This window comes from Ranitomeya variabilis, chromosome 2 (genome assembly GCF_051348905.1).
Source record: "Ranitomeya variabilis isolate aRanVar5 chromosome 2, aRanVar5.hap1, whole genome shotgun sequence".
Classification (NCBI taxonomy): domain Eukaryota; kingdom Metazoa; phylum Chordata; class Amphibia; order Anura; family Dendrobatidae; genus Ranitomeya; species Ranitomeya variabilis.
Genome location: NC_135233.1, coordinates 330,292,744 through 330,303,933, shown reverse-complemented (window position 1 = coordinate 330,303,933; position 11,190 = coordinate 330,292,744).

Genomic DNA, 11,190 nt, shown 5'->3' with positions numbered 1-11,190 from the left:
CCTCTGCCGCTGTGGAGGCCTTTCGGGAACTTAAGCGCCGCTTTTCGTCTGCCCCTGTGTTGCGCCAGCCTGATGTCTCTCTCCCCTTTCAGGTTGAGGTCGATGCTTCCGAGATCGGAGCGGGGGCGGTTTTGTCGCAGAAAAGTTCCGATTGCTCAGTGATGAGACCTTGTGCGTTCTTTTCTCTAAAATTTTCTGCCGCCGAAAGAAATTATGATGTCGGTAATCGGGAGCTTTTGGCCATGAAGTGGGCATTTGAGGAGTGGCGTCATTGGCTTGAGGGTGCTAGACATCAGGTGGTGGTTTTGACTGATCACAAGAATCTGATTTATCTTGAGTCTGCCAGGCGCCTGAATCCTAGACAGGCGCGCTGGTCGTTGTTTTTCTCTCGGTTTAATTTTGTGGTCTCATATCTACCAGGTTCTAAGAATGTGAAGGCAGATGCCCTTTCTAGGAGTTTTGAGCCTGATTCCCCTGGTGATTCGGAACCTACAGGTATCCTTAAGGATGGGGTGATATTATCCGCTATTTCCCCAGATCTGCGACGTGCTTTGCAAGAGTTTCAGGCGGATAGACCTGATCGCTGTCCACCTGGTAGACTGTTTGTTCCTGATGATTGGACCAGTAGAGTCATCTCGGAGGTTCATTCTTCTACGCTGGCGGGTCATCCTGGAATTTTTGGTACCAGGGATTTGGTGGCTAGATCCTTCTGGTGGCCATCTCTGTCTCGAGATGTGCGTGTTTTAGTGCAGTCTTGTGATGTGTGTGCTCGGGCCAAGCCTTGTTGTTCTAGGGCTAGCGGGTTGTTGTTGCCCTTGCCTATTCCGAAGAGGCCTTGGACGCACATCTCGATGGACTTTATTTCTGATCTTCCTGTCTCTCAGAGGATGTCTGTTATCTGGGTGGTGTGTGACCGTTTTTCTAAGATGGTTCATTTGGTGCCATTGCCGAAGTTGCCTTCCTCGTCTGAGTTGGTTCCTTTGTTTTTTCAAAATGTGGTTCGCTTGCATGGTATTCCTGAAAATATCGTTTCTGATAGGGGTACCCAGTTCGTTTCTAGATTTTGGCGGGCATTCTGTGCCAGGTTGGGCATTGATTTGTCTTTTTCGTCTGCCTTCCATCCTCAGACTAATGTCCAGACGGAGCGAACTAATCAGACTTTGGAGACGTATTTGAGGTGTTTTGTGTCTGCGGATCAGGATGATTGGGTTGCCTTTTTGCCGTTGGCGGAGTTTGCTCTTAATAATCGGGCTAGTTCGGCCACTTTGGTTTCCCCTTTCTTTTGCAATTCGGGGTTTCATCCCCGTTTTTCTTCTGGTCAGGCAGAGTCTTCGGATTGTCCTGGAGTAGATGCTGTGGTGGATCGGTTGTATCGGATTTGGGAACAAGTGGTGGACAATTTGAATTTGTCCCAGGAGAGGACTCAGCGGTTTGCTAACCGCCAGCGTCGGGTTGGTCCTCGCCTTCGTGTTGGGGACTTGGTGTGGTTGTCTTCCCGTTTTGTCCCAATGAGGGTTTCTTCTCCTAAATTTAAGCCTCGGTTCATCGGTCCCTATAGGATTTTGGAGATTATTAACCCTGTTTCCTTTCGTTTGGACCTCCCGGCATCTTTCGCTATCCATAATGTGTTCCATCGGTCGTTGTTGCGGAGATACGAGGTGCCGGTGGTTCCTTCTGCTGAGCCTCTTGCTCCTGTGCTGGTTGAGGGTGAATTGGAGTACGTTATAGAGAAGATCTTGGACTCCCGTATTTCCAGGCGGAGACTCCAGTATCTGGTTAAATGGAAGGGCTATGGTCAGGAAGATAATTCTTGGGTAACTGCCTCTGATGTTCATGCCTCGGATTTGGTTCGTGCCTTTCATAGGGCTCATCCAGGTCGCCCTGGCGGTTCTTGTGAGGGTTCGGTGCCCCCTCCTTAAGGGGGGGGGGTACTGTTGTGATCCGCTTTTTGGGCTCCCCTAGTGGTGGCTGGTGGTACTGGAGACTTGTGTGTTCTTTTCTTCCTCAGCTCACCTGCTTCCATCAGTTTTGGGAGTTCCCTATTTAGCCTTGCTCTCCAGTCACTTCCTTGCCGGTCATCATTGTAACCTGAGTCTTTCAGTTGCATGTTCCTGCTACCAGTCTGCTGATCAGCTAAGTGGACTCTTGTCCTTTTTGTTTTGTATTTTTTGTCCAGTTTACAGTTTGTCATTTCCTGTTACTGGAAGCCCTTGTGGACTGAAATTGCCACTCCTGTGTCATGAGTTGACACAGGAGTCTTAAAGTAATTTCAGGATGGGTTTTTGAAAGGGTTTTTCAGCTGACCGTGAAGTCCTCTTTTGTATCCTTCCTCTATCTAGTAAGTGGACCTCGCTTTGCTAAATCTACCTTCATACTGTGTATGTCTTTTCCTCTGAACTCACCGTTAATATATGTGGGGGCTACTATCATCTTTGGGGAATTTCACTAGAGGTAAGCCAGGTCTGTTCCTTCCTCTTCCAGACGTAGTTAGTTCTCCGGCTGGCGCATGGCATCTAGGCAGCCGTAGGAATGCTTCCTGGCTACTGTTAGTTGTGTGGTAGATTTAGGTCACGGTCAGCTTGAGTTTCCATCACCCGAGGGCTAGTCTGTTATTTTGTGTTTCTGATGTTCCCATGCCATTGGGGAATCATGACACATGACAGTATGACCGGCCCGTGTTAAACTTATTGGCAGAAGAAAGGAGAGAAAAAAGAAGTCTGTAAAAATTTTTTTTTTTTTTCCCTATGCTTGTTCCATAGTTGGATCAGTTGTATTTCAGCTCTAATTACTGCATTTGCCTTTCTCTCCTTATAATCCTTGAATGGCTCTGAGCTCACCTGTTTAAAGATGGATCCTCAGAGTTTGGCTGCAGGTTTAAATAATCTTGCTACGAAGGTTCAAAATTTACAAGATTTTGTTATGCATACTCCTATTTCTGAACCTAAAATCCCTACACCAGAGGTATTTTCCGGAGATAGATCTCGGTTTCTGAATTTCAAATATAATTGTAAATTATTCCTTTCTCTCAGACCTCACTCCTCAGGAGATCCTGTCCAGCAGGTCAAGATTGTAATTTCTTTGCTGCGAGGTGACCCTCAAAATTGGGCATTTTCATTGGCACCAGGGGATCCTGCGCTGCTCAATGTGGATGCGTTTTTCCTGGCTTTAGGGTTGCTTTATGAGGAACCTAATTTGGAGATTCAAGCTGAAAAAGCTTTGATAGCCCTATCTCAAGGGCAAGATGAAGCTGAGATATACTGCCAAAAATTTCGTAAATGGTCTGTGCTTACTCAGTGGAATGAGTGCGCCTTAGCGGCAAATTTCAGAGAGGGCCTTTCTGATGCCGTTAAAGATGTTATGGTCGGGTTCCCTGCGCCTACAGGTCTGAATGAGTCCATGACAATGGCAATTCAGATTGATCGGCGTTTGCGGGAGCGCAAACCCGTGCACCATTTGGCGGTATCTTCTGAAGAGACGCCAGAGAAAATGCAATGTGACAGAATTATGTCTAGAAGCGAGCGGCAGAATTATAGGCGTAAAAATGGGTTGTGCTTCTATTGTGGTGATTCTGCTCATGTTATATCGGCATGCTCTAAACGTACTAGGAAGGTTGACAAGTCTATTTCAATTGGCACTTTACAGTCCAAATTTATTTTGTCTGTAACCTTGGTTTGTTCATTATCAGTTATTACCGTGGATGCCTATGTGGACTCTGGCGCCGCTCTGAGTCTTATGGACTGGTCCTTTGCCAGGCGCTGTGGGTTTGATTTGGAGCCTCTGGAAGTCCCTATACCTCTGAAGGGTATTGATTCTACACCTTTGGCTTGTAATAAACCACAGTTCTGGACGCAAGTGACTATGCGTATGACTCCAGACCATCAGGAGGTGATTCGCTTCCTTGTGTTGTACAATTTACATGATGTTTTGGTGCTTGGATTACCATGGCTACAGTCTCATAACCCAGTCCTTGACTGGAAAGCTATGTCTGTGTTAAGCTGGGGATGTCGGGGGGCTCATGGGAACACTCCTTTGGTGTCCATTTCGTCATCTATTCCATCTGAGATTCCGGCATTTTTGTCTGATTATCGTGATATTTTTGAAGAGCCTAAAATTGGTTCACTCCCTCCTCACAGGGATTGTGATTGCGCCATAGATCTGATTCCTGGCAGTAAATTTCCAAAGGGTCGTTTGTTTAACCTATCTGTACCTGAACATGCTGCTATGCGCGAGTATATTAAGGAGTCCCTGGAAAAGGGACATATTCGTCCTTCTTCATCACCTTTAGGAGCCGGTTTTTTCTTTGTCTCTAAAAAGGATGGCTCTCTGAGGCCTTGTATTGATTATCGACTCCTGAATAAAATTACAGTCAAATATCAGTATCCGTTGCCTTTACTGACTGATTTGTTTGCTCGCATAAGGGGGGCTAAGTGGTTCTCTAAGATTGATCTTCGTGGGGCGTATAATTTGGTGCGAATTAAGCAGGGGGATGAGTGGAAAACCGCATTTAATACGCCTGAGGGCCATTTTGAGTATTTGGTAATGCCTTTCGGCCTTTCTAATGCACCTTCTGTCTTTCAGTCCTTAATGCATGATATTTTCCGTGAATATTTGGATAAATTTATGATTGTGTACTTGGATGATATTTTGATTTTTTCTGATGACTGGGAGTCTCATGTTCAGCAGGTCAGGAGGGTTTTTCAGGTTTTGCGGGAGAATTCTTTGTGTGTAAAGGGTTCAAAGTGTGTTTTTGGGGTTCAAAAAATTTCCTTTTTGGGGTACATTTTTTCCCCTTCTTCTATTGAGATGGACCCTGTCAAGGTTCGGGCTATTTACGACTGGACGCAGCCTACTTCTCTGAAGAGTCTTCAGAAATTCTTGGGCTTTGCTAATTTTTATCGTCGATTTATAGCTGTTTTTTCAGGCGTTGCTAAACCTCTGACGGATTTGACTAAAAAGGGTGCTGATGTTGCCAATTAGTCCCCTGCTGCTGTGGAGGCCTTTCGGGAGCTTAAGCGCCGCTTTTTGTCTGCCCCTGTGTTGCGCCAGCCTGATGTTTCTCTTCCCTTTCAGGTTGAGGTCGATGCTTCCGAGATCGGAGCGGGGGCGGTTTTGTCGCAGAGAAGTTCCAACTGCTCAGTGATGAGACCTTGTGCGTTCTTTTCGCGAAAATTTTCGGCCGCCGAGCGAAACTATGATGTTGGTAATCGGGAGCTTTTGGCCATGAAGTGGGCATCCTAGACAGGCACGTTGGTCGTTGTTCTTTTCCCGGTTTAATTTTGTGGTCTCGTACTTACCGGGTTCTAGGAATGTGAAGGCAGATGCTCTTTCTAGGAGTTTTGAGCCTGACTCTCCTGGGAATTCTGAACCTGCTGGTGTCCTTAAGGATGGGGTGGTTTTGTCTGCTGTCTCTCCAGATCTGCGACGTGCTTTGCAAGAATTTCAGGCGGATAGACCTGATCGTTGTCCGTCTGGTAGACTGTTTGTTCCTGACGATTGGACCACTAGAGTCATCTCGGAAGTTCATTCTTCTACTCTGGCAGGTCATCCGGGAATTTTTGGCACCAGAGATTTGGTGGCTAGATCCTTCTGGTGGCCTTCCCTGTCTCGAGATGTGCGTGTTTTTGTGCAGTCTTGCGATGTGTGTGCTCGGGCCAAGCCTTGTTGTTCTAGGGCTAGTGGGTTGTTGTTGCCCTTGCCTATTCCTAAGAGGCCTTGGACGCACATCTCTATGGACTTTATCTCGGATCTCCCTGTTTCTCAGACGATGTCTGTCATCTGGGTGGTGTGTGACCGTTTTTCTAAAATGGTTCATTTAGTGCCATTGCCTAAGTTGCCTTCCTCATCTGAGTTGGTCCCTCTGTTTTTTCAAAATGTGGTTCGCTTGCATGGTATTCCGGAAAACATCGTTTCTGACAGGGGTACCCAGTTCGTGTCTAGATTTTGGCGGGCAGTCTGTGCCAGGTTGGGCATTGATTTGTCCTTTTTGTCTGCATTCCATCCTCAGACCAATGGCCAGACGGAGCGAACTAATCAAACTTTGGAGACTTATTTGAGGTGTTTTGTGTCTGCGGATCAGGATGATTAGGTTGCCTTTCTGCCGTTGGCAGAGTTTGCTCTTAATAATCGGGCTAGTTGTGCCACTTTGGTTTCTCCTTTCTTTTGCAATTCAGGGTTTCATCCGCGTTTTTCATCTGGTCAGGTTGAATCTTCGGATTGTCCTGGAGTGGATGCGGTGGTGGATCGGTTGCATCGGATTTGGGGACAAGTGGTGGATAATTTGGAATTGTCCCAGGAGAGGACTCAGCAGTTTGCTAACCGTCGTCGTCGTGTTGGTCCCCACCTTCGCGTTGGGGACTTGGTGTGGTTGTCTTCCCGTTTTGTCCCTATGAGGGTTTCTTCTCCCAAATTTAAGCCTCGGTTCATCGGTCCTTATAGGATTTTGGAGATTCTTAACCCTGTTTCCTTTCGTTTGGACCTCCCGGCATCTTTCGCTATCCATAATGTGTTCCATCGGTCGCTGTTGCGGAGATATGAGGTACCGGTGGTTCCTTCTACTGAACCTCCTGCTCCTGTGCTGGTGGAGGGTGAATTGGAGTACGTCGTAGAGAAGATCTTGGACTCCCGTATTTCCAGACGGAGACTTCAATATCTGGTTAAATGGAAAGGCTATGGTCAGGAAGATAATTCTTGGGTAACTGCCTCTGATGTTCATGCCTCGGATTTGGTTTGTGCCTTTCATAGGGCTCATCCAGATCGCCCTGGCGGTTCTTGTGAGGGTTCGGTGCCCCCTCCTTAAGGGGAGGGTACTGTTGTGTATCCGCTTTTTGGGCTCCCCTGGTGGTTGCTGGTGGTACTGGTGACTTGTTTGCCTTTGCTGCTTCTGTTCACCTGTTTCCATCAGTGTTTGGGAGTTTCCTATTTAGCCTTGCTCTCCAGTCATTTCCTTGCCGGTCATCATTGTAACCAGAGCCTTCGGTTGCATGTTCCTGCTACTAGTCTGCTGATCAGCTAAGTGGACTTTGTCCTTTTGTTTTGTATCTTTTGTCCAGTTTCCAGTTTTTGTAATTCTCTGTAGCTGGAAGCTCTTGCGGGCTGAAATTGCCACTCCTGTGTCATGAGTTGACACAGGAGTCTTAAAGTAATTTCAGGATGGTTTTTGAAAGGGTTTTCAGTTGACCGTGAAGTCCTCTTTTGTATCCTTCTGCTATCTAGTAAGTGGACCTCTCTTTGCTAAATCTACTTTCATACTGTGTATGTTTTTTCCTCTTAATTCACCGTTATTACATGTGGGGGGCTGCTATCATCTTTTGGGGTATTTCCCTAGAGGTAAGCCAGGTCTGTTTTTTCCTCTACCAGGCGTAGTTAGTCCTCCGGCTGGCGCGTGGCATTTAGGAAGCCGTAGGTATGCTCCCTGGCTACTATTAGTTGTGTGGTAGATTTAGCTCACGGTCAACTCGAGTTTCCATCACCCGAGAGCTCGTTCGTTATTTATATGTTTCTTATGTTCCCTTGCCATTGGGAACCATGACAGCAGGCCCCAGGCAGGCACGCACAGCGCAGGCGCTGGATTTAAGAAGCAACAACGCGAAGGGGGCGGGTACCATCGGCCCTGAAGAGAAGAGTGACGGCAGTTGGGGGATTCATACAGGACGCTTCGGACCGCCTCCTGGTACAATATCTGGTATGTGTGGCCAATTTTTAAAATGCTTTATTGAGGTAATAAATGAATCAAAAACTAAAAGAGCCACCTTGTTAGACTGCAGCATTACTGCTGCACAAGGTGGCTCTTTTAGTTTATAACGGCTGGAGGGGGTGACAGTGGCCCTTTAAATCCCAGTCTAGAGCCTCTCACCGAGCAAATCAGATCTCATACTTTGCAGTGATTAGGTGCAACACCCCAAAACACTGTGTCTGCAAATTGAGATTCTGGTTTGGCTTTTATCCGAAGTCATATTGCAAGACTCGTTAAAAAGTCGGTATTGACTTTTAGGATCGCTACTTCCAATAGGTGGCGCTAGAATTCAAGTCCTCTTCCTCTCTGAAGAGATAATTTGCATATCTGTTTTTACAGGTGAAATGTGTAAATAAAATGTGTTTAAGGCTACTTTCACACTAGTGTCGGGCACTGCACGTCGCAATGCGCCGTTGTGGCAAAAAAACGCATCCTGCAAAGTTGCCCACAGGATGCGTTTTTTCTCCATAGACTTTTATTAGCGATGCATTGCGACACAGTGCCACACGTCGCGCGACGGTTGCGTCGTGTTTTGGAGGACCGCCGCCACAAAAAAAGTTACATGTAACGTTTTTTTGTGCGTCGAGACCGCCATTTTCGACCGCGCATGTGCGGCCGAAACTCCGCCCCCTCATCCCCGGACCTTACAATAAAGCAGCGGAAGCGTCCTAAGACTGCTTCCGCTGCCCACGTCGGGCATTTTTTTCACAGTATGCGTCGGTACGTCGAGCCGACGCTAGTGTGAAAGCAGCCTAACCTGTATAAAACACAGACAAATAATGCATTGCAGATGCCAACCATTGAAAAACACCTGTAGACCACAATATACACGTCAGTATTTGGTCACTATTTTCAATTAGTATATGTAAGCTTATAGCCCGAGTTCAGTCAAGCCTATGTAAAATCTTCCATTTTTCATCAAGAAAAAAATCACTATTTTTCATGCAATTTGTCTTTTTATATGATGCTGTTTGTTCCTTTCTTAATTTCTTTGACATCGTAGTTATACATCAACAATTAAAAAAATTTACAAGACAAAATACAGTTTCCTATTTTCATCATTGCAATTGATCTACTAAAAGTGAATGACACAGGTGGTAAATGTACGCGGGTAGGTCCAGTATGGCAGCTGTATAGCTTATTTCAGAATTTCTGTAATATAAACAAAAACTTTCAATAAAAAAATTATCTGCTTTAAAAACAAAAATGGATGCTATACGGATGAGTTTAAATAGAGCCTGTCATGACCAGAAACGCTAGTTTTCTGCGGATATAGAGTTAATTTGCAGGTAAATCGTGTTAAAATTCTGCCTGTCTGCTTTACTTGTGCAGCAGCTGAAGGGGGAAATAAACTTACGTCCTCCCTGTGGCCGCTTGCTTCCAGTCATCGGGGCTTTGCAGGGAGCAGTTAGGCTAGGTGCACACGATGCGGATCCGCACTGTGATGTACAGTACAATGTTATTCAATTGGTAACAAAAAAAGCTGTGCAGACGGTGCGGAAAAATCAGTGTGGATGCTGCGGATTTCAAAGAAGTGCATGTCACTTCTTTTGTGCGGATCTGCAGCGTTTCTGCACCCCTCCATGTTAAAAATCCACGGTGGCAAAACTGCAGAAAAACTGCACAAAATCCACATCAATTCCGCATAAAATCAGCATAAAAACCGTGGCAAATCAGTGGCTGCGGATTCTGCCAGGAGATGCGGATTTTGTGCAGCAAATTCTGCACCTCTTTTCCTACGTGTGCACATAGCCTAACTGTCACTGCTCACTATACAGAGTTAGGCCTGTCCCACACGTCCAGATAAGGCTGGTTTCACACTTGCGTTTTGATCTGCAGCGTTTTAGCGCTAAAAAACGCATGCGTTTTTTTTCTATACTTAACATTAAAGACGCATGTGTTTTTTTAGCATGCGTTTTGACGCGTTTTCGGCAACACATGCGTTTTTTGACGCGTGCGTTTAGTTGCAGAAATGCAACCTGTAGTAATTTCTAGCGGCGTTTTTTTGCCACAAAAAAACGCATGCGTTTAATCGCGGCAAAAAATGCATTGCTGTCTATGTAAACGCATGCGTTTTTAAGCACATGCGTTTGCTTGCGTTAAAAACGCATGCGTTTTTATAGAAAAACACAAGAAAACACAAGAAAAAACAAGAAAACCCTAACCCTAACCCTAAACACAAGAAAAAAACAAGAAAACCCTAACCCTAACCACAAGAAAAAACAAGAAAACCCTAACCCTAACCCTAGGGTTACTAGGGATCCTAACCCTAACCCTAAGGTTAGGATCCCTAGTAACCCTAGGGATCCTAACCCTAACCCTAACCCTAGGGATCCTAACCCTAACCCTTAGGGTTAGGATCCTAACCCTTAGGGTTAGGGTTAGGATCCCTAGGGTTAGGGTTAGGGTTAGGACCCCTAGGGTTAGGGTTAGGATCCCTAGGGATAGGGTTAGGGTTAGGGTTAGGATCCCTAGGGTTACTAGGGATCCTAACCCTAACCCTAACCCTAGCTATTTCTGTTTATAGTGGGTTTTCTAGTTGATTTTGATGATTGGCAGCTGTCAAACACTTCTCAGCATACGTTTAAAAAACGCAAATGCAGGAAAAAACGCATGTAAATGCGGCAAAACGCCGCGTTTTTTTTCTGCATGCAAAAATGCATGCGTCTAAAAAACGCAGCGTTTAAACGCGTTTACATGTGTTTTTGCACCAAATGCGTTTTTTTTAAAAACGCTGCAGATCAAAGCGCAAGTGTGAAACCAGCCTAATTCCGGTACCGGAAAAATCGGTACCGGAGTTATCCGTGTCCGTGTGTCCGTGAGCTCACGTGGCACATCAGTGTGGCACACGTGCGGCAGCCGTGTGCCGCCCGTGTGCCGACTGGGTACCACACGGACCGTGCAGGAGACAGCTCTAGAGATAAGCGCTGTCCCCTGCATCTGGTGCTGAAGCCGGAATTCATTCCTTCTTCCCAGCAGCGTTCGTTGGAGAGAAGGAATGGAAAATCATTGTTTGTTTTTTTTGTGGTTAAAATAAAGATCCTTGTCCCCAACCCCCTCCCACCCCCTGTGTGCCCGCCAACTGGAAATAAAATACTTACCCAGCTCCCTCGATGCTTCCTCTGTGCGCCGCAGCTTCTTCCTGTATGAGCGGTCACGTGGTGCCGCTCATTACAGTGATGAATATGCGGCTCCACCTCCCATAGGGGTGGAGCCGCATATTCATCACTGTAATGAGCGGTACCACGTGACCGCTCATACAGGAAGAAGCTGCGGCGCACAGAGGAAGCATCGAGGGAGCTGAGTGAGTATTTTATTTCCAGCAGGCGGGCGCACAGGGGGTGGGAGGGGGGTGGGGACAAGGATCTTTATTTTAACCACAAAAAAAACCCAATGATTTTCCATTCCTTCTCTCCAGCGAACGCTGCTGGAGAGAAGAAATTAATGGCGGCTTCAGC